At 43.9% G+C, this 23508-nt stretch overlaps 1 protein-coding gene and 1 long non-coding RNA gene across 13 annotated transcripts in view; one reads left to right on the top strand and one right to left on the bottom strand.

The window, feature by feature from the left end:
• Positions 1–23508, bottom strand: part of IMMP2L (inner mitochondrial membrane peptidase subunit 2) — a 771740-nt gene that overhangs the window by 667641 nt on the left and 80591 nt on the right. The gene's annotated exons all lie outside the window — the stretch shown is intronic.
• LOC142829571 (uncharacterized) overlaps positions 5152–23508 on the top strand; it is a 34138-nt gene continuing 15781 nt past the window's right edge. The window contains exon 1 of the long non-coding RNA XR_012904096.1: positions 5152–5276. This is a non-coding gene — a long non-coding RNA (uncharacterized LOC142829571). The remainder of the gene's footprint in view (positions 5277–23508) is intronic.

The raw sequence follows: 23508 nt of genomic DNA, 5'->3' as shown, positions 1-23508 counted from the left end.
TTGCTGAAAATTTGACTATTTTTGTAAAAACTACTACCAACTTTTGCAATTTTTTCCATGAGTCTCGGAATATAAAATGCTTTTGTTAGCATCTATTTTACCTGCTGGCATCAGATTATTAGTTAAGAAATTTTAGAGAAATTTTCATTTTAGAGAAATGTTTTTAGCTCTTATGGCAACAGAAAAGCTTGAAAACATGTACCCTAAATGTTCCAATACCAAAAGGCAACAAAACATAGCCTTCCAGTACCACTTATTATTTTTAAGTACCATGAACTTTCAGCCAATCTCATAATTTGATATGAGTCATGAACTTTAAATGGTTGAGGCTTGAAATACTGTTTTTGACAACAGATTATAAGTGATACTCTCCAAATGCTTTGAAAAGTAGTCCAGAAGCTTACAATTTTCTTTTCTGGACTTGAAGTCAAAGGTGAAATAAATCAGAATACTACAAGTAAGAGACAGAAAAGACCTATTCATCATCCAGTCTGTCTTCCTAAATTCCAGTTCATCTCTCTACATATACATAATACAGACTTTACTTTTGGGTGCACAATATATTCGGCATGAATCTCGATCTTCATATTTTTTCTTGTACTCAACATTATATTCCACAATTTTTTTCTCTCCTTTTCCTTCAGAAGTGAATGAAAGGCTTGTGGGAAACAATGTTGACCGGACAGAGAATAGGGTTTGGGCTTGGGGGAAAAAAGTCTCCCCCAGGATTTCTCTTTCTAGTGAATAAAAATAAAATTTATATCCTGTCTGGAGTTACTAACCCATATTCTACTTTATAGAGATATCAAACAATTAAAATATCTTAATGAAAAATAGCTTGAACATAAACGAACTAATTGATTTCTGAAGTTTCCTCCACAAAGAGATACCCTTTTATGCAATTCTCAAAGATGGTTTTTCTGCACTTACTGCCTTCCCTTTTGAAAACCAAACCTCTTATATAGTTAGCTTCAAGGACTGTGTTTAGATATCAAAATCTACTGATCCGACTAGATGAGTACAGCTACCTTATCTGAAAGTACAGAACTTCTGCTAACCCATTATTCTGGAGTTCTATTTCCTGGGTTCCACAAATCCTTATTAAAAATTACATTCGGGATTTATTATTGAGTTTTCACATTCTTTATGAGTAAGGTATATATTCCATAGGTGCTGACTTCCCTGCTAGCCAGGAATGCTCAACATGCTCCCCTATCTCCACCCTCAGACCCTGCCTCCATTCCATCCTTTCCCCCAAACCTCTGTGCCCACTCTGTCCATGCCTCACCTCCATTCCATCCCTTCTCCCAAACCCCCACCCTAAGTATACACCTTCCAGAAGTGCTGGGACAGGGGTGGGGGGGAAGAGTTTGTTAGCTGAGCCACCAATGGGCAAGAGGTATAGGATGAAGGGAGGTAGAGGGGGGAAACTTGATGCCAGTGAGTGCTCAGCCTCTCTAACCCTGTGGTAGCTCCAGCCCCGGAGTCACCACAGACTCAGCACCTATGCTTCTATCCACTGCCAGCATACATCCTTAGGTGCTGGATCTTGTAGTGCTGGAGATGCCACTGCATCCCCTCGCTTGAAGTGGTTTTCTTCATAAACAGGGTTAGTTCAATGGCCCTCAGCATACCCACTAGAAAAATTGTTCCGGAACGTCCACACATAGCCTTGTCATCTCAAGCTCTGAAGAGCTTGCATATCTGCCTCTCTCATCAGACTATGATATATATTGTTGCTTTTTCCAAGCATAGATTGCTGATTGTACAAACCTTTTCCTCATTTCCAACCTTGATTTTCAGATGTAACTAAAAAACACTCTGTTTTATAATGTGGATGCTCTTCTTAAGAGCTGCCATGTTGGCCCTGTTACTGCTCACAAGAATATGCACAGCATATTTTAATTTACTCTTTCAAATAGGAATAGATCGAAGTACACTACAGAACTTGTAGCGTGCAGTAACAGAGTTCACAGTTAGGGTTCAGCAAGCTTATGTGCAACATATTTACACGCTAATATGCAAACTCACTCACTGTCCGAAGACAAGCCTATACAATTATTATTATGTTTATGAAAAATCGGAAGTCACTGACAGTTTTAATAATTTCAAAGGTGTCATGAAGAGAAATGATTTTTTAAAATAGAATTAGACTAAGTCAAAGAAACATTGCTGACATGTTCCATTACATGAACTATCATCACAACTGTTTCTCTAGCCAAGAAGTATAATGTCACAAGACAATACGCTTCCTTTCCTTCACAGATAGTATGGAATTTCAATTACAAAATTCAAATGGTATTGAACCAATAAAATTGTAAAACATCTATTATGTTTTTCCTCTTTGTTTAAAGAGAATCAACATACAATAGAACAAATCTAAACCAAGAGTAATGATAGAAAAATGCTGATGATGAATATTTTAAAATGATACTCAGGAAAGGCAAATATTTATTAAGAGATTCATTGAACATCTACCTAATCATACGGCAATAATTTACAAGGTTTGGGGAAAAAATTCACCTGACCCAGTTAAGAAGGAACCTTTCCCTAGAAAAAGAAGAGGTCTGAAGTTCATGAAATTTTCCACACTTTAACGTTCATTATAAAAAGCAAATGCCCAGCCATCATGTTGATTCAATATCATTACAGATACAAACTGAATTTAAATTGTATGCTGAAGTCTTCCTGAACCGGCAGAATGACAACTACAGTTCCTCTGCTGCTGATTAGAGCCTTACCAACAACTGCCAAGAAACAACAACTGCTAAGACTTTGAGGCCTCAATCTCACAGATGGTGCTTCCTCTTTCGATGCCCTTTCATACATGCTTTTGACTGGATGTGTATGATAAATTTTCAAGCCTTGGTCTTTTTAATACTTCCTTTTTTCACCTTTTTCCTTTCTAGCCAGGTTGTACAAAAGACTACAGCAATATTCATCTTCAGTACTTTGGCTAGAGACAAGCTAAAATACCAGCCTCAGCACATTCTGCCGTATGAAATATTGACACAATACTAAAATAGCTGCTGTATTGAAATATGTCATTCATTACTGAGCAGAAATGTTAATAAATGCTGACAACTTTCTCTTATTTGAATGTATCAGATGATAAATTTTATTTTCATTCAGAAAGCATTTTTCAGTGTTTCAATGTATAAGGTTGTAATCAAGCAGATAGAAAGCTCATGATGAAAAAGCCTTTTCTTTTTGCATATTACAACATGTCTTCTTGCATATACGGTATGTAGTAGCCATTTACTATATTTTAAACTAAAATGAGTCTTATGCTAAAACAGGAAATCAATTTCTTCTCCCATTTCTATCAAAATGAGAGTAATCTGCCTAGAAAGCAATATATCAACAGTAAATTTATGGCTCAATATGGATATCAGCCACAGCTAAAAATTTGCAGATCTATATAACCAAGCATGTTAAACAGTCCTCTTGGGTAAAATATAACCAAAAGTAACTCTCATAAGTCAGTACACACGATGGATAGAACCATTAAAACAGCGTCTGTTCACCTTTTTTTGGTCCAATCCATTTTCAAAGGAAGTTGTGCATATTGTCAACATAATGAATGAAATAACAAGTCTCCTCATAAATTTTAAATGACTTAATGCATTTCCTTACTTTCATGTAAAAAAATTGAGTACTGTACGCTTAAACTGAAGTGGGTTTTTTATAAATTTAAAATGATTCACTTTGACCAAACTGCCCTTTTATGGACTACATCAGCGTTCTGTAAAATACCTGGAACAGAATATAATATTGACATATTACAGCTTTGTTTTCATAACTTAACTAGATTCATTTTACTATATATTTTCTACAAAAAATATGTAATGATTCTAAGGTAATTCTAATGTGAGTGGTGGGGACACTGGAGCACCATGAGGTCCTGGAGCATCAGAACACTTTCCTCTAAGATCATCAATCAAAATCAAGAGTGACAAAGTTTTTAACCTGCATATCTGAGTAGACTACAGACTTATAACGACTATGGAAATTTGCACTGTTATTATTACACTGATACACCTCTGCAAACAGTATTTGCACTTACCATGATAAATTTATCTACACTGCCTACTGACTATTTGCAGCAGCATAGATACACCACAGTATAGCCAGGTTCTACAAGAAAAAAAGATGATTTCTCAATATAATTTCCAGCAACTGTCCAAGTGACTGAAACAATAGTAAGAGTGGCCAAAGACAGAAAAGACACTGAGGTCATTCTCTTGCAGGTAAATAGGGGGCAGGGAGAAGCAAAAGAATGTTTTAATGCTACAGAATCATAGAGGCCATCAAGCATACATTGTACTGTACATGATTTGTGGATAATTACAGGGAATATTGTACCTATAAAAGTACATATCAGCTTTTATCTATCGTAAGGTGTGTCTCAACTACAGGGTTTTTTTTTTTTTTTAAAGTAGCCTTTTTTCAAAAAAACCAAAAAACACACACCTTACCCTGCATCTAGACTGAAGCCGTGTTCTTTCAAAAATAAATCGAAAGAACGCGGCAGTTTTTTTGATCATAGTAAACCTCATTTTACGAGGAAAAACGCCTTTTTTAGAAAGTGCTCTTTCGAAAAAAGGTGTTCTTGAATGCAAACAGGGCTTTTTTGAAGAGAGCATCTAGATTCTTTCAAAAAAGCGGCTCGCTTTTTCATAAAATCTGCTTGTAGTCTAGATGCACTCTTTCGAAAGAGGCTTCTTCGAGTCTTTAAAAAAAGTCTCTTTTGAAAGAGGCTTATAGTCTAGACGTAGCCTTAGAGACTATATTTGCCACTTGATTAGCCATAATAAGTTTTTCTAGGTTTATCAATACCAAGAAAGTTGTTTGAGTGATTTTCTTAGTTATAGAAAAACAGATACACTAATGGACCATTAAGAAATAATTGGTGTTATGTTTTGTGGATCACCCAGACCAGAATGGGTTTTTGTCATGGTCTGCCCTATACATTTGGGAAGCTGTGACGGGGCGGACAGGCCCCGCACTAACGAGCAGGAGATAGCCCAGGCCCAGCTGGCAGAGAAGGCCCCGCCCCTCCGACCCTGCTGGGCATGCTCCCAACAGCGGCCGGGTATAAAGGCAGGAGGAGCCCAGAAGGCAGAAAGGCCCCAAGGAGGAGGAGGAGACGGAGACCAGGCCGGACCGGAGTTCTTGCAGTCGCTGGGTCCAGAGTCGTCGCACGCGCTGAACCGGGACACGGAGAAAGCAACCGCTGGCCCAGAGTGGCAGGCGCGCGCCCTCAACCCCGACAGGTACTGCCTGAGAGGCGAAGGGGCCCGGGGGGAACCAGGGCGTGGTAGGAAGCAGCCCAGGGCAAGGGATACAAAGTTTGGCTCGGCGTGTATCGGCCGGATCCCCCGCCGAGCCAGCCGGAGCCATAGACCCTGCCTAAAGGGCCCTGGGCTGGGACCCGGTGGAGAGGGAGGGCCCGGATCCCCCTACCACCCATTTTCCCCTTCCCTGGACAAACAAACCCCGGGCCAAGGGAGGCTTCTCATAGCGACTAGGCCTTTGCTACCGTATATGCCCTGATAGAAGGGCCGGGACTTTCGTGTTGAGACTTTGCTACCGTATTTGCCCTGATAGAAGGGCCGGGACTTTTGTGTTGAGACTTTTTGCTACCGTATATACCCTAATAGAAGGGCTGGGACCTTGGCTTAGGGACTCTGGAGTACTGTATAGGCCCGGTCGGAGGAGGCCGAGCCCCTGGACGGGGGCATACCCCTTGACAGAAGCCTTAATGTTGTGTGTTTCTATGGCTCAGAGCTCTCCTCCAGTAGCCTGCCTCTCAAGCACAAGATCCTATTCCTGCCTTCCATCAGCCTAGTTATTCTTTGTAGGGTGACATCAACAGTCCTTCCAATCCAGAGTCTCCTCAAATCTGCCCTTCCCAAGTTGTCAACTACCATACATTTGGACTTTTCACCACTGGTTCACCACACCAAAAGGTGTGAAACCCACCACCCAGAACTATCTTACATTAGCCCCCGCACTCCACACATTTTGCACAACAGAGGCTTGCTTGGGGTAAAAATAAAAAAGGGTTTATTGAATAGAAAACCACAGATTAAAAGATAAAATAGTAAGGAAGAGTAAACAAGCACAAATTACACAGCAAATAAATATAAAGACACATCATCAGGCTTTACATTTCATAGAATCATAGGACTGGAAGGGACCTCGAGAGGTCATCGAGTCCAACCCCCCGCCCTCAAGGCAGGACCAAGCTCCGTCTATACCATCCCTGACAGATGTCTAACTAACCTGTTCTTAAATATCTCCAGAGAGGGAGATTCCACCACCTCCCTTGGCAATTTATTCCAATATTTGACCACCCTGAAAGTTAGGAATTTTTTCCTAATGTCCAGTCTAAACCTCCCTTGCTGCACTTTAAGCCCATTACTCCTTGTCCTGTCCTCAGAAATCAAGAGGAACAAATTTTCTCCTTCCTCCTTGTGACACCCTTTTAGATATTTGAAAACCGCTATCATGTGCCCCCTTAATCTTCTCTTTTCCAAACTAAACAAGCCCAGTTCATGAAGCCTGGCTTCATAGGTCATGTTCTCTAGACCTTTAATCATTCTTGTCACTCTTCTCTGTACCCTTTCCAATTTCTCCACATCTTTCTTGAAATGTGGCGCCCAGAACTGGACTCCAACTGAGGCCTAACTAGTGCAGAGCAGAGCGGCAGAATGACTTCACGAGTATTGCTTACAACACACCTGTTGATACAACCTAGAATCATATGTGCTTTTTTTGCAACAGCATCACACTGTTGACTCATATTCAACTTGTGGTCCACTATGACCCCTAGATCCCTTTCCGCCATGCTCCTTCCTAGACAGTCGCTTCCCATCTTGTATGTATGGAACTGATTGTTCCTTCCTAAGTGAAGCACTTTGCATTTCTCTTTATTAAACTTCATCCCGTTTACCTCTGACCATTTCTCTAACTTGCTAAGGTCATTTTGAATTATGTCCCTATCCTCCAAAGAAGTTGCAACCCCACCCAGTTTGGTATCATCTGCAAACTTAATAAGCGTGTACTCTATCCCAATATCTACGTCATTGATGAAGATATTGAACAGTACGGGTCCCAAAACAGACCCTTGTGGAACTCCACTTGTTATCCCTTTCCTGCAGGATTCAGCACCGTTAACAACTCTCTGACTACGGTTATCCAGCCAATTATTCACCCACCTTATCGTGGCCCTATCTAAGTTATATTTGCCTAGTTTATCAATAAGAATATCATGCGAGACCGTATCAAATGCCTTACTAAAGTCTAGGTATATGACATCCACCGCTTCTCCCTTATCCACAACGCTCGTTATCCTATCAAAGAAAGTATCAGATTAGTTTGGCATGACTTGTTCTTCACAAACCCATGCTGGCCTATTCCCTATCACTTTATTACCTTCCAAGTGTTTGCATATGATTTCCTTAATTACCTGCTCCATTATCTTCCCTGGGACAGACGTTAAACTGACCGGTCTATAGTTTCCTGGGTTGTTCTTATTCCCTTTTTTATAGATGGGCACAATATTTGCCCTTTTCCAGTCTTCTGGAATCTCCCGTCTTCCATGATTTTTCAAAGATCATAGCTAAAGGCTCAGATACCTCCTCTATCAGCTCCTTGAGTATCCTGGGATGCATTTCATCAGGACCTAGTGACTTGCTGACATCTAACTTTCCTAAGTGATTTGTAACTTGTTCTTTGTGTATATTCTAAACTTACCCTCTCTCTGCTTGTATTCACTACGTTAAGCACACCTCCAGACTTCTCGGTGAAGACCGAAACAAAGAAGTCATTGAGCATCTCTGCCATTTCCAAGTTTCCTGTTACTGCTTCTCCCTCCTCACTGAGCAGTGGGCCTACCCTGTCCTTGGTCTTCCTCTTGCTTCTAATGTATTTATAAAAGGTCTTCGTTTCCCTTTATGCCTGTAGCTAGTTTGATCTCATTTTGTGCCTTTGCCTTTCTAATCTTGCCCCTGCATTCCCGTGTTGCTTGCCTATATTCATCCTTTGTTATTTGTCCTAGCTTCCATTTTTTATAGGACTCCTTTTTTATTTTCAGATCATGCAAGATCTCCTTGATAAGCCAAGCTGGTCTTTTGCCGTATTTTCTATCTTTCCTACACAGCGGAATTGTTTGCTTTTGGGCCCTTAACAACGTCCCCTTGAAATACTTCCAACTCTCCTCAGTTGTTTTTCCCTTCAGTCTTGCTTCCCATGGGACCTTACCTACAAGTTCTCTGAGCTTATCAAAATCTGCCTTCCTGAACTCCATTACCTCAATTGTGCTGGTCTCCCTTCTACCTTTCCTTAAGATCATGAACTCTATTATTTCATGATCACTGTCCCCCATACTGTCTTCCACTTTCAAGTTCTCAACTAGTTCCTCCCTATTTGTTAAAAATCAAATCCAGAACAGCTTCTCCTCTGTTAGCTTTTTCATCCTTCTGAAACAGAAAAGTTGTCTCCAATGCAGTCCAGAAACTTATTGGATAGCCTGTGCCCCGCTGTGTTAGCTTCCCAACATATGTCTGGATAGTTGAAGTCCCCCATCACCACCAAATCTTGGGCTTTGGATAGTTTTGTTAATGGTTTAAAAAAGGCCTCATCCACCTCTTCCACCTGGCTAGGTGGCCTGAAGTAGACTCATAGCATGACATCACCCTCATTTTTTTCCCCTTTTAGCTTAACCCAGAGTCTCTCTACACAGCTATCTCCTACGTTCATCTCCACTTCAGTCCAAGTGTGTACATTTTTAATATACAAGGCAACCCCTCCTCCCTTTTTTCCCTGTCTGTCATTCCTGAGCAAGCCGTACCCTTCCATACCAACATTCCAATCGCGCGTCCCATCCACCAGGTTTCTGTAATACCAATGATATCATAGTTGTATTTATTTGTTAGCAATTCCAGTTCTTCCTGCTTATTACCCATACTTCTTGCATTTGTATATAGGCATCTAAGATACTGATTTGATCTTGCCTCCCTGTTGTGCCCTGACCCTCCTTTCTCCTTGCCATTATAGGCCGTAGTCCCCCCCCCATTTCCAACCCATCTCCCAGTCCCGCACATTCAGCACTTACCTGTGGGCTTTGCTCACCTGTCCCCGTCGAACCTAGTTTAAAGCCCTCCTCACAAGGTTAGCCAGATAATATTTCAATATTAGATACAATCCCTTTTCTAATGAAAGCTACCTGTTGTTAAACAGGTTCCCAGTATTCCCTTATCTAGAGGAGGGATTCCATGGTTCATACATAGCTTCCTATCATTGGCTGTGCCTCAGTTTCTAGATGCTTTTCATTTCAAATCTCTTCTGTTTAAAATAGTTGTGGATGTTTATGTTGGGTTTTGGTCACTATAGATAGACTAATTGGGGAAATCCCCAGTTCTAGCAATGTCTTTCCATTAACTTTGATGATCCATCCTTGTTCTCCCTGTCTGATGATCCCTCACTATCTTGCTTTGAGTAGGAGCTGAAGGTTATAGCCTCAGTTTTCTATATATACACCTATACATAAATTCATAATCTTAGCCAGTTTACCTATATTCTAATGTTTATAAAATTCAGCACATTATAGGCTTTCAAAAATACTCACTCAATACATTTTTATAACACAATAAAATTGTCTATAGTCAATTGATTGACCTGCTTCTTCTTTGGGACTCAAACCCCCATTCTCCTCTTGGGATGCCTGGACTCTGGTCATCCTAACAGAATAATTAAAACTATCCTACTACAAAACATATTGAAACCTTATTTGGGCATACAATGAAGGAAATTTGTGAAATTTTGTGGAAAGAAAAAGATAAAAACCAATAGCCATGGTAGCAGTTCATAAACAGACTATGCTAGATGGAGTCCACGTGTTCTTTGTTTTGTGAATTAAATGTTTGGGTGCATAGGTGTCTGTCAGAAACCAATGTCAAAGGCTATGTCTAGACTGCACTGGTAAATCAGAAAAAGATACGCATTAAGGACTCATCAAATTTCAAGCATATAATTCTAGCATTCAATTTTTGCATATCCTTCTGCAATACTTCTATTAACTAGGAAGAAACTGGTATTTCTTTGGGCAAACAAGAAAAAGTATTGTTTCTAAACACTGAAGTGGAAACATTTTGCTAATGAACAACCCTTGTTCTATGAAATAAGCAACAGTAGAATTCAGTTCACCTCTCCCATAAACTCACAGTTTAGGACAGTTGGGCTAGCTTCTTCACCCCTCCAACCAGTCACAACACAGCTTTGTATCAGGCCTTATCATAAGTCATTCCTTAGGTTTTAATGAACCCTCTAATTGGCTGAAAGGTAGGGAGGAAACTGCATTCTCCTTTACATTTTGCTTGATAAGCGGCAAAGAACCATTCAAGTTCTCCTGCTTGCAGCAAGGTTCTCATTCCTACCCACCACGTATTCAGTACCAGGCTCTGGGCAAGCTTTTGGCCCATCTCCCTAAGAGATTTTATGTACATTTCACTTACAAATGTATACTAGGTTTCCTAGCCATTCATTTTTTTTCATCTTTGGGGACTAGACAGTCTTTGCAGTTAATTTATTATTTTGTTTGGGCAGAGATGGATATGTAAGGAATATATAGGATTCTGTGTGTTGTTGGGAAAGAGACCTCCTTGGTAGAGACTGCTTCAATTTAATACATGGGTGGCTCTATCCCACCTGACTTGGGAAAGGTGAAGAGAAATGTGAGGATGAGAGTCCAAGTCTTCTGTTCAACCTGGGTATATGAGGCACCAAGCTAATTATTGTGAGTGTGAGGAGGCAAAAAAGAAGAAAAGTTGGAGGGAGAAAGAACAAGAATCACATTCAGATATAAAAAATTTACAAGCCTCTTTGTTGATTCAGCAAATAACCATATTTTGGTTTAATAAACATGAAGGGTGGAATCCATCCCCTATTCAAGTTAACAGAAACTTCCCACTGACTTAACTGAAGTCAAGCTTCACCCTAAAAGGTCTAAGGTTATTTTTCAGGGAATAGGGAAAAGGAAAAACTCTGATTATCATTTCAGTAAATTTTATCTATGTAAACTACATTAGATTTGACAGGATCCAAAACATTTATTTCGAACAGACTACTTTATACTTTAAATAGTTTACAGTCCTATCTAGAAAACAAGCATAACACAAAAATCAATTTCCAGCTCTCATCTTTCTTCATTCCTTCCACCATGTTTGATGACTATTCAGTTTAAACCTTCCACATTTACAAGTATCAAATTCTTATGTTTAAAGGTGTTACATATTTTGATTTTCATTCTGTAGTCTCACTGCAAGCAGAATAAAATAAAACATGGCTTTTCTATACAGAATGATCGGGATGTTTTACTGACAATACTGTTATACCAAGCAAAATCTCTGTCAAGCCATTTTAACTTCCATATAATGCAATGCCATTAAAAGCAATTTCCAGACTTAATGGTACACTAGCCTTGTGCAACTCCGGCATCCTTCTAAATTTATTCCATTAGTCATTCCATGAGGTCTTTTTAACTTTCCTTCATCAGTTGTCCTCTGCTTTTCAATTTATCAATTCTTATGCTTACTTTCCAGGACCATATTTCATTTTCCAATAACATTCCTCATTTAAATGTTCTAAAGCTTTAGCTCTGTAAATCTGTAGTTGATTATTACTTTTTTGCCAGGCTTCTCCAGGTCATACATACTTTATATAGGAAGGTTAGCACTAAATCCTTGTCCTAGTTTACACAATAAGAAGCTGCTCAGTCACCCTATATGTGTAAACCAGCAGCAAACCAGGCTAATACTGACCACAGATGGCCTGGAGCACAGTAAGTAAAAGTGAAATACAAATATCCTGATCCATTGACAAGATTCAAAGATCATTCTAGTAAGCTCATCACCTTCTTAAAACAGCTCTAGTCCTATCCAAATCTCATCTTTTTGCACTCATGAGGAATGTTGAGACTTAACAGTGTCCAGGGTCCACTCCCTGTGTGGAGGTTATTGGTTACATCTCAGATAATCAGACTATCACCTTGATAGTCCTTATATCTTACCTCCTGACTGATAGCTCCATGTCAAAGATGTCAAACAACACTACCGTTTTAGGTGCAGTTATGATACATTTCAATCTGTAGAGCCCTGTGTGGCTACAAAATTTATATTTATATCTGCATCTAATCCACAAACATGGTCCATGGATATCCACAGATTTCTAGGATCCTAAATATAAAATTTGGGTCCACATCCATCCATGATCTGAAGATGGAGTTTGTGGGTAGCTGCAGATTTGCAGTGCTCTAACAATCTGTGGCTGAGATGACAGAATATTATACAAGGGAAATTATTCTAATTAAGATCCATAGGAGCTATTGGTGACCAGTCCCTTTACGAGACACTAATTTTTCTCACTGGTTGACATGTATTATCATCACTTTCATACCTTCCTGAGCTCCAACAATATTTTTCAAAGTAGTTTACTTTATTAAAAAAAACACTCAAAATATTCTGAACAATTTTTTTATTATTAATGTCATACCTCTTGGCCCAGGTTCTGATTCCACCCCCACTAATGTAAATCTAAAGCAATTATATTGTTTTCAGTGAGGTTACTTCTGATAAGGGATTTCCAACTCACAACCTGTGGACCATATATGGGCCACAACATATTCACAATCTAGCTCGGGAGACCCAGCAGCCCTGCAGGGCACTTCTCCCCCAAAACCCTGCCCTTTCCATCTCAGCCACTCCATCCCCAGAGGGACCCAACCTCAGAGCAAGTGCACCCAAAGAGTGCATTCCACTTTCCTTCAGCTCCCACTGCCATGGGGACTGTGTGGGTCCTAGCCACTGCTGCTGCTGAATGCCAAACCCCTTGGTAATCCTAGAAGCTAGATCCATCAGAGTAGGAATAAGAGATCCTCCGGAAAAGGGCTTTATTCCGGAGGATTGGGCCAGTCTAGACGCTTTTTTCCGGCTTTTCCCCAAGCCGGAAAAAAGCGGCGGACATCTTTATTTAAATCCCGCGGGGGATATTTAAATCCCCCACGGATTTCCCTATTACGAAGTTTAAAATTAGCATGCCCCTTTCGTAAAAGGGGCCAGTGTAGACGTAGCCAGTAGGTTTAAAAGAAACAAAAGGAAGTAATCCTTCATGCAAGGCACAGTCAACCTGTGGAACTCTTTACCAGAGGATTTTGTGAAGGCTAGGAATTTAACAGAGTTCACAAAGGAACTAGATAAATTCATGGAGGATGGGTCCATCAATGATTTAACTGGGATGGGTAGGAATAGTGTCCCTAGGCTCTATGTCAGAGGCTGGGAATGGGCAATAGAGTTGGGATCACTTGATGATTACATGTTTTGTTCATTGCCTCTGGGGGCACCTAGCACTGGCCACAGTCAGAAGACATGATATTGAGCTAGATGGACCTTGGTCTGATTCAGCACAGTCGTTTTCATGTTCATTGTTTTCCACAAGTATAGGCAGTTACCTTGTGCAGTAACAATGGTTCTTTGAGATGTGTGTCCCTGCGGATGCTCCACTCAGGTGTCGGTGTATCCTTGTGCCAGTAATTGGATGATGAATCCTAAGATCAACATTCTGAATTTGTAGTTGCAGATGAACTTGCTGAATTTCCTGAGATCTAAAATGAGCCTCCAAACCTCCTGTCTTTTTGGAAGTAAGGAAACAGTTTGAATAAAAGCCTCTCCCATGGAATTTGGGGGGGACCTGCTCTGTGGCTCCTGAGCTGAGTAGTTTTTCTACCTTTGCTTGTAGCGTGGACTTGTGAGAGGGGTCCCTGAAGAGGGAGGAGGAGGGGATTGGAGCAGGGGCATGGAAGTAAAAAGGACGGCGTAGCCCATTTTGATGATCTTGAGGACCCGCTGGTCCATAGTAATAAGAACCCACTAATGGTAAAAGGGCCTCAGACAATGGTACAATAGGTATGAAGTGTGTATTGGTCCCCTGGGAAGGTCACTCAGACTCTTGACCACATCTTCAAAATTGATCTTTTTCTGCCACCTGCTATGGGGCAAATGATTCAGTGTGCTGAGCCCTTCGCCTATTAGGTCATTGTTTGGACCTCTGATTAGGTAGTGTGTACATCCTAATGTCCGGAGAGTTGTGTCAGAGTCCTTCACTGACTGAAGGACCTTGTCCGTTTTTGCAGCAAAGAGTTGATTTCTGTCAAAAAGAAGGACCTCTACCTTTGTCTGCAACTCACGTAAGATGCCAGATGATTATAGCCATGAAGTGCAATGCATAACAATTGCTGTCGCTGTCACCCTGGCTGCCGTGTCTGCTACGCCCATTGATGCTTATGAAGCGGTTCAAGCAATTGATCAAGCCTCCTTCATAATGGACTGGAGCTGAAACCTCTTTTGTTCAGGAAGATCGTTTAAGACCTCCTGCAGCCTGGTATAGTTTGCATGATCCTAATTAGCAAGAAGAGCAGTAATTGGAAATGCAGAATTGCAGAAAGTGGCAGAGGAGTACACTTTCCTCCCAAAAATGTAGAGTCGCTTATGTTCTTTGTCTTGGGCTGTAGATTTGAATTGTGGCTGTCTGGAACAGTGGTGGACAGCATCAACCACCAACAAATTCGGCTAGGGGTGGGAGAAAAGAAAATCAATCCCCTTGGCCAGGACAAAATATTTTCTATCCGCTCTGTGATTAGTTGGGGGAGGAGGGAATAGAGGCTGATGTCTGCCACATGGCTTCAGATGGCTCCATAATGGCTTTGTCAATTGGTAGGACTATTTTGGAAGAGGTGGTGGGCTGTAAAATTTTAAGCAATTTATGCTGCTTCTCTTGTACTTCTTCCAATGCGACATCTTGGGATTATGCTTCCCTTTTGAATAGATCCTGAAATTGTTTCAGGTCATCTACAGGGGAGAGGAAGAAGGGAAAACGGCCTCATCTGGAGACAAAGAAAACTGAGATACTGCACAGTGGCTGTCAGAATCTGATTGGGGATAAGTTGTTGTCCGCCTCTGTGGGATCTAGTTGGGTAGTCACCAAGGGTGAGCATGGAGTGTGTGCCAACGATGATTGTGTGGTGGTAGGAGGAGACTGCGTTGTTGTGCATGCTGGGGTCGCTGTTGTTGACTCACATGATCAGATTCGGTGGGAGGAATGAATATGGTATTTGTTCCCTGGTTCCCAAGGTAGCCATTAGGGTTGGTGTTGCTGCGGTGGATAAGGCCACAGATGGCTAAAGAAGAAGTTACTCACCTTGTGTAGTAACGATGGTTCTTCGAGATGTGTCCCCGTGGGTGCTCCACTCCAGGTGTCGGGTCCCGTCCCGGCGCCGCTGGTCGGAAAACTTCTATAGCCGTAGCCGAGCCGGACCGCGCACGCGCGGACGCAGCGCGCGGCGTTCGCGCCTTTGCAACGGACCGGCTCCCCCTTGTCAGTTCCTCTCACCGCTCGGTCTCTGAAAGATAAAGCAAAAAGACCCGGAGCGGGGAGGAGGGTGGGGCGTGGAGCACCCACGGGGACACATCTCGAAGAACCATCGTTACTACACAAGGTGAGTAACTTCTTCTTCTTCTTCGAGTGGTCCCCGTGGGTGCTCCACTCCAGGTGAGTATAAAGCAGTAACCCAGAATGCGCTCCGGGTCAGTTATTTTCTACTGTGGACAGGACTGCAGAGGCTACCGCTGTATCTGAAGCCCACCTCTTAGTTACGGCATAATGCCGTGCGAAAGTTGCGCTAGAGGCCCAGGTAGCTGCCCGGCAGATATCCGCAAGGGGAATACCCTTTGCAAAGGCAGTGGTAGTCGCTACCGCTCGCGTAGAATGAGCCCGAGGTAAAACAGGTAGAGGCTTATTCCTAAGCAAGTGGCATTTCGTAATACAGAGAGTGATGAGATTTGCAATGCGTTGAGCGGAAAGCGCTTTGCCCTTTGATCTAGGTGCCAAAGATACCAACAGTCTGTCAGTGCGTCTCCATTGACGTGTTCTATCTATATAGAAGGAGAGCGCACGTCGGACATCGAGCGTGTGAAACAGAGCGTCCCTAGTTGAAGAATGAGGCTTGGGATAAAAAGTCGGGAGGACCACAGGCTCGTTAATATGGAAGGAAGAACAGACTTTGGGAATAAAATCTGGGTGTAATCGCAGCGTCACTGTATCTTTGGAAAAAACTGTAAAAGGAGGGCTTGCCATCAACGCCCCCAGTTCACCTACCCTTCTTGCCGATGTAATTGCAAGGAGGAAGACTGTTTTCATTGTTAGCATATGCAGAGAAACTGATGTCAAGGGCTCAAAAGGTGGGTACATAATGGTGTCCAATACTAAATCCAGATTCCAAGAAGGGGAAGGCGCCCTTCGTGGTGGATGCAAATTTAGGAGCCCTTTGAGGAACCTCTTTGTAATTGCATGGGAGAAGAGCGAGGAACCTTCTATTGGCTGGTGAAAAGCACTGATGGCTGCCAAGTGCACTCTTAGGGACGATAGTGCCAGCCCTGAAGTCCGTAAGTGAAGGATGTAGTCCAAAACGTGTTGTAGAGGAGATGAGAGAGGGTGTATGTTGTTCTGAATGCACCAGTTAGCGAATCTCCGCCATTTTGCAAGGTACGTGTTCCTCGTAGAGTCTTTCCTACTGTGTAGAAGTATTGTCTTGACCTGCTCAGAACAGAGATTTTCATCCCCTTTTAGCCACTGAGGAGCCACGCCGTCAAATGCAACGCCTGCAGTCTGGGGTGTAACAGCGTGCCTCGTACCTGAGTAAGGAGGTCTTGGTGAAGAGGAAGAGGGTAAGGTGGTTGAACTGACATTCTGTGTAAGAATGGATACCAGGCTTGCCTGGGCCACGCTGGCGCTAGCAGAATGACAGTCGCCGCTTCTAAGCTGATTTTCTCCAGTGTCCTGGAGATAAGCACTGTGGGGGGAAAAGCATACAGAAGTGTCTTCTTCCATGTGACCAGAAGCGCATCGCCGAGAGAGCCCTTGCCGAGCCCTGCTCTCGAGCAATACAGGCGACATTTCTTGTTGTTGTATGTTGCGAATAGGTCTACCTGTGGAATCCCCCATTTCTGAAATACCACAGAAAGTACATCTGTCCTTATCTCCCACTCGTGATCCGTGGGGAATTGCCTGCTGAGAGAGTCTGCAATTACATTGGCGGTGCCAGGTAAGTACGACGCTGCTATGGTTACGTTGTTCTGTATGCACCAGTTCCAACATCGCACTGCTTCGGCGCATAGGGATCGTGACCGTGCTCCTCCTTGTCTGTTGACATAATACATTGCAGCTATATTGTCCGTCAGTATCCTCACTGTCAGACCTCTGATGTGGGGAAGAAAATGTTTGCATGCGTAGAAGATTGCCCGAAGCTCCAACAGATTTATGTGCAGACGCCTTTCGCTGGGAGACCATTTGCCCTGAATTCGTTCGCTGCCCATGTGGGCCCCCCAGCCGATGAGTGAGGCATCCGATGTTATCTGTACCGATGGTTGTTGTCGATGGAATGGAACCCCTGGCAGAAGGTTTTGCTTTTTCGTCCACCACTGCAGGGATCTTTGGACATGCGGAGGTAGGCATACTACCTTTTGGATGTCGTGCCTCACAGGGACATAAACTGTGGACAACCAATGTTGGAGACCCCTCAGGTGGAGGCGCGCATGAGGAACTACAGCAGTGGCCGCTGCCATGTGGCCCAGGAGACGCAGGCAACTGTGTACCGATACCATGGTGTTGCTGGTTAGTATGGTCACGAGATCCTTGATCGCTTGAAACCTTTCGTGAGGTAAGTAAGCTCTTGCCGTGCGTGAATCGAGGTTTATCCCTATAAACTTTATGAATTGCGTCGGAATAAGTGTTGATTTTTTCCTGTTGAGGAGGAGGCCGAGTGACTCGAACGTTTGTTCTACCGTCGCCACCATCTGCGATGCCTCTCGCTGCGTGGCACCTTTTATTAAACAGTCGTCCAGGTATGGATATATTATCACCTGTAACCGACGCAGATGAGCTGCCACGACGGCCAGGGTTTTTGAGAAGGCTCTGGGTGCTGAAGCCAGACCGAATGGTAGAACCCGATACTGAAAATGATCGAGACCTATCACAAATCGCAGAAAACGCCTGTGCGCGGGATGTATTGTGATGTGAAAATACGCATCTTGTAAATCGAGGGCAGCGAACCAATCGTTGACATCGAGGGATGGGATTATGGAAGTCAGTGTCACCATTTTGAAGCGCTGTCTGCGAAGATAACGATTCAGACGTCTTAGATCGAGAATGGGTCTCCAGCCCCCCGTTTTCTTTTCCGTTAGAAAGTATCTGGAATAGAACCCTCTTCCCCTGAACTGATCGGGGACCCTCTCTATCGCTCCGATGTCCAGGAGGTGATGGACTTCCTGTCGCAGGAGATCCTCGTGAGATGGGTCCCTGAAAAGGGACGGGGAGGGTGGGGTGGTGGGAGGGATGGAAGTGAAAGGAATGGTGAAGCCGCTGCTTATGACTTCCAGAACCCACTTGTCCGATGTTATTGCGACCCATTGATGATAGTAAGGTCGTAAGCGGTGGTGAAAAATGGGTTTTGTCTGTGTAATGACGATTGGTATGATGCGCTTGCCCCCAACAAGGGAGTCAAACTTGCTGTTTTGAGGCGGGCGTGCCAGTCACCCTGGGTGGTGGTGGACGCCTTCGTTGAGGGCGCTGTCTAGGTCGCGACTGGTCGAACGGACGATTTGTTTGCCTCCGAGACTGATAATCGTACCGTCTTTGGTATGGAAAATAACGACGGCGGCGGAATGGCGGTGCGTACATCCCCAGCGTCCGAAGTGTCGTTCTTGAATCTTTTCCCGTGTGAAGCACCTCATCTGTCTTTTCTGCAAACAACCTCACCTTGTCAAACGGGAGGTCTTCTACCTTGGAGTGCAACTCCTTGGGCACTGCCGCCGTGGCGAGCCAAGAAGAGCGCCTCATGGACACCGCTGTTGCCACTCCTCGAGCTGCTGTATCTGCTATATCCATGGCTATCTGAAGATTGGCCTTGGAACATGCATAGCCCTCCTTGAGGATCGATCGTAACAACTCTCTGTCCGCCTCCGATGATCTTTGGGACAGGTCTGTAAGTTTCGCTATACTGTCGAAGCTATGATTCGCCAACAGAGCTGTATAATTCGCTATGCGAAGAAGCAAGGTGGCCGATGTATAAACCTTTCGGCCAAATATGTCAAGTTTCTTTGCCTCTTTATCAGCCCCCGCATTCTTCAATTGTGGGTTCTTAGCCCTTTGGAGAGCTGCGTCGACGACCAAGGAGTTTGGTTGCGGGTGAGTAAACAGAAATTCCGAGTCTTTGGATGCTATAAAATAACGCTTTTCCGCCGGTTTCGAAGTTGGTGGAGTCGAAGCCGGGGTATTCCAAATCTCTGCTGCTGATTGGAGGATCGCCTCGTCCATAGGAAGAGCAACCTTAGATTGTTGTTTGGGGTGTAAATTTCTCCAGAGCTTAAACTGCTTCGTTGGAGTGCCTGCTATCTGAACCTCTTGAGACTGGGCTACTCTCCTAAAAAGGTCTTGAAAGTCTTTAGTGTCGTCCGGGGGAGATGGATCCCCTTCAAACACTGCATCGTCTGGGGAAGATGTCGAAATATCTTTTTGAGTTACAGATCGTAATTGATCGTCCGTATCCGATATCTGGCCTTCCTCGGGCTCAGATAGCTGAACTGAAGGCGAAGGATTCTGGTGCTTAGGCGATGCCCTCTTCCAGTGTTGAATTGGAGATGATTGACGTGCCTCATGAGGAGTATGGCAGCAGCAGTGATGAGAGCGAGAATGAGGTCTCCCATATCCCGAAACTGACCGGTGACTTCTATATTCAAAATGGTCAGGGGAAGACCTTCGCGAGGAATATCTGCTGTCATACCGCCTATGATAAGATCTAGGCGGGGAGTAGCTAGGTGAGCGGGATCTGTATGATGATTCCCGACGGTAGCAATGATATCGTTCCCGATGGTCAGAGTAACAAGATCTTGACCTACAGCGAGGAGAAGGCATTGTTGGGCTATGAGACAACGGAGGATGACTAGCCCTCATTGACTGAGAAGGAGAAACTGAAGGCTGAGGTGAAGGTGAAATTGAATGCCTTCGTGCTGACTTTCTAGCAGCCTTTGTCGGGACTACTGAGGCAGGGGAAGCCTCTCCCCCTTGCACTGATAAGGAACAGCTGGTAGGGGGAGGAATAATTTCGCCAGCATTGTCGGCAGGCATTAGCATCCTGCCCGGCACCGCAGGCAGATGGTCACTCGGTGCAGCTGCGATAGCAGCATGATCTGCCGGTGCCGACTCGGCACGGTGGGGGGCGATCTGCCGGCCCCGTTCGTTCCGCTCCCCGGTGCCATCTGGCAATGCGGCATCCGGTGCCGAGCACGGTGCCGGCTTGTCCTGGCCCCCAATAGCCGTTTGCGGTGCCGCTCGATGCGGCTGGGCAGACTGTCGCGGCTCCAGCCCCTGTGGCGGTGCCGAGCGTTCCGCAGCGACCGTGCTCTCGGCGGGACGCGGAGCCGGTGCCGATAACGAGCGGCTTGCCGCTTGCGGCTTATGCGACCTGCCTGAGTGCGTTGCCGCCCCGGAGACACCCGGCTTGTGCTCCTGACCAGCCCGGGACAGCGAGGGAGGCGGGAGAGAGCGGGTGGGAGAAACTCTCTTCTTTTTTGATCCCAACGCCTCAGGGGAATCTGATCTCTTCCTTTGTCCTATAGAGGACTTTGAGACCTGCTGCTCCGGAGGCTGTAAAGCTTTGTCACACAACAGCAGTTTCAGGCGCATATCTCTATCTCTGCGTGCCCGCGGAGTCAATTTAGCACAGTGAGTGCATTTTTGTGGCACATGCGCCTCTCCTAAGCATCTGACACAAGCTTCATGCCCGTCAGATGCTGGCATGGCTTCCTTGCAGAGAGCGCACCGTTTAAATCCCGGTGACCCAGGCATAATGTCTCGTTTTTGTCTTTTTGTCTTCTTTTTTTTTTTTTTTTTTTTTTTTTTTTACCTAACTAACTATTATTAACCAATTAACTAACTAACTTTCTCTTTCTTTTTTTTTTTTTTTTTTTTTTTGTGTAGTAACGGCTCCTGTCTGAGGAGACAAACGGCGTTCCGCCAGCAACCACGGGCGGCTGAGAGGAACTGACAAGGGGGAGCCGGTCCGTTGCAAAGGCGCGAACGCCGCGCGCTGCGTCCGCGCGTGCGCGGTCCGGCTCGGCTACGGCTATAGAAGTTTTCCGACCAGCGGCGCCGGGACGGGACCCGACACCTGGAGTGGAGCACCCACGGGGACCACTCGAAGAAGAACCAGGGGTACTGTGGACGATGATATGATAGCCAGTGCCTAGTATAATACCACGATGCCACTGAACCGGTTGGTGATGAGTGTTGGGAGGAGAACCTGCTCCCATGACCAGTGCCAGGTCCAGTGCCTGGAGACAATGGTGTGAGCGAAAAAGAGATGTTCTAAGAAGAACAACAGTGCTGGCTATAGTCGCCACAATTGTGGGAGAGCGGGGAGGTGAACTGTCTATCAGCACCCCTGTGTGACCTTCATTTGTTAGGATTCACAAACTTCTACTGGAAGTTCAGTTAAAATATTTTCAAACAAACCAAGCCCCACACTGCACTACTCAGAAAATAATAATAATTTTCGGGCCCAGCATGCATATCATCAATTGAAGCTTGCCTTTGCCACTCCAATGCTGGCCCACCCTGACATGGCACAAGTTTTCACAGTGGAAGCCAACAACCCTAGTGCAGTGATCAGGGCAGTTCTCTCCACACTCACAGAGGCAACCAAGTACTGCATACCATCGCCTACTACTCCAGGAAGCTCAGATCAGCTGAGTGAAACTAAGACATCCTAAACAAGGAGTTCCTGACAACTAAAATTGCCTTTGAAGAGTTGCAACACTATAAAAGGCCTGTCACATATTTAAGGACCATAAGAACCTGAAGTAACTGCATAGAGGAAAGGCCCTGGACCAACAGCCCTGCTGGCCTCTATTCTTCTTCTGGTTCAACTTTAAACTATTTACACACTCTGGAACAAGGAATAGCAAAGCAAATGTCATGTTCCAAGTATATGGCTCTGACCCACAAGACACCAGTCTGGGAACCAGACCACGTTCTCAAAACACATACATTTCTTAATGGAACTTACCATCAAAACACCTCTGTCACTGGAATTCTATCTAACAAGTTGGACATTTTCAATTGAAGACTGTATGACACCTAGCAGGAGATCACATTTCATGACGCACAGGTTTTGAAGCTGGGTCTGTAGAATTTATAGGAGCAGCCACACTCCAACCCTCCATCTGGCTTCATGCAGAATTGCTTACCTGGCACCCATGAAGGCAGCCTTGTGGACCCCTCATACGTATTCCTAGAGTCCACTAGCATCTTACTGTCCTGCTGGCCCTACTTAAGCCAGCAGCAGAAAGAAGAAGCTGTCTGAACAACTGTGCTCCATCCTGTTCTGGACTTATGTCTTGTGCTACCTGCTCTCTCTCCCACGCCCTGGTTCGGTTTCCTATTAACCTGATCCAGTGTGACTCCTGGCATCTGATTTGTGGTTCTGCCTTACAGTTTGTCTCCTGCCTGTCCTCCTGGTATCCTGACCCAGACTGATTCCTATCTTCTACCATGGTCTCTGGCTCTAATGCATCTGGCCACCACGCCTATGACAAGAGCCGCTGTGTCCCCAATGTAAGTTTGATTAACCTATACACTGCTTTCATATTTAATAGAAAGCCATATAGCACATACATTTTAAATGAAATTTTCTCTGTTTTCATCTGGATACAAAAATTCTGGAGCTTTCCTTTATAATGCTATACAAAATACTGCTTCAAATCCTTGTTAGATCAGTTTAGTGAGAAACCAATTAAATCAAGTTACTGAACTGTATCAATAAACAGTGGCTTTAATTCTGTCAACTTAATACCATTAATGCCAACCATAAATTGTCATGTTTACAATGAAACCATGAAAAAGTCACAGCTTAGCAACATAATAAGCTATGCTCTCTTGTGTGACTTTAATGGGCTCGGTTAGCATGATAACAGCAGCCTACCAATTTAAAATGTTCATGCGTCATTTTGTCAGCATCCGTGATCAAGGGATCATTCATGAAGTTATGCCCTTTTCTCCCCATGTGGTTTATCAACTTAACAACTTAAAAACTCAAAAATATAAACAAGACAACCCACTTAAATCTGAGCATGGAAACAGTATGAAAGACAGCCAACATTACCCATTTAGTGTACTACTAGAACTAATTAAACAGATGATTTATCATGGCAGGAAGAAAAACATATGGTACTGTTAAGACTCCTGCTGGTATACTCTCTTTCATTTGATTTGTATATTACTTTTTTGAAACAGACTACAGAATGATTGTCACTTTTAAGGAAAAAATCTTCTGGCTATCACAAGAACAGAGCCCAGAATTGTGTACGGAGAGGAAAGAAAGAGATATTTCACATACCG

The sequence above is a fragment of the Pelodiscus sinensis genome, chromosome 1 (genome assembly GCF_049634645.1).
Source record: "Pelodiscus sinensis isolate JC-2024 chromosome 1, ASM4963464v1, whole genome shotgun sequence".
NCBI classification, from domain to species: domain Eukaryota; kingdom Metazoa; phylum Chordata; order Testudines; family Trionychidae; genus Pelodiscus; species Pelodiscus sinensis.
Note: the sequence above shows the minus strand (reverse complement) of the source record. Positions and strands in the feature narration are given on the sequence as shown.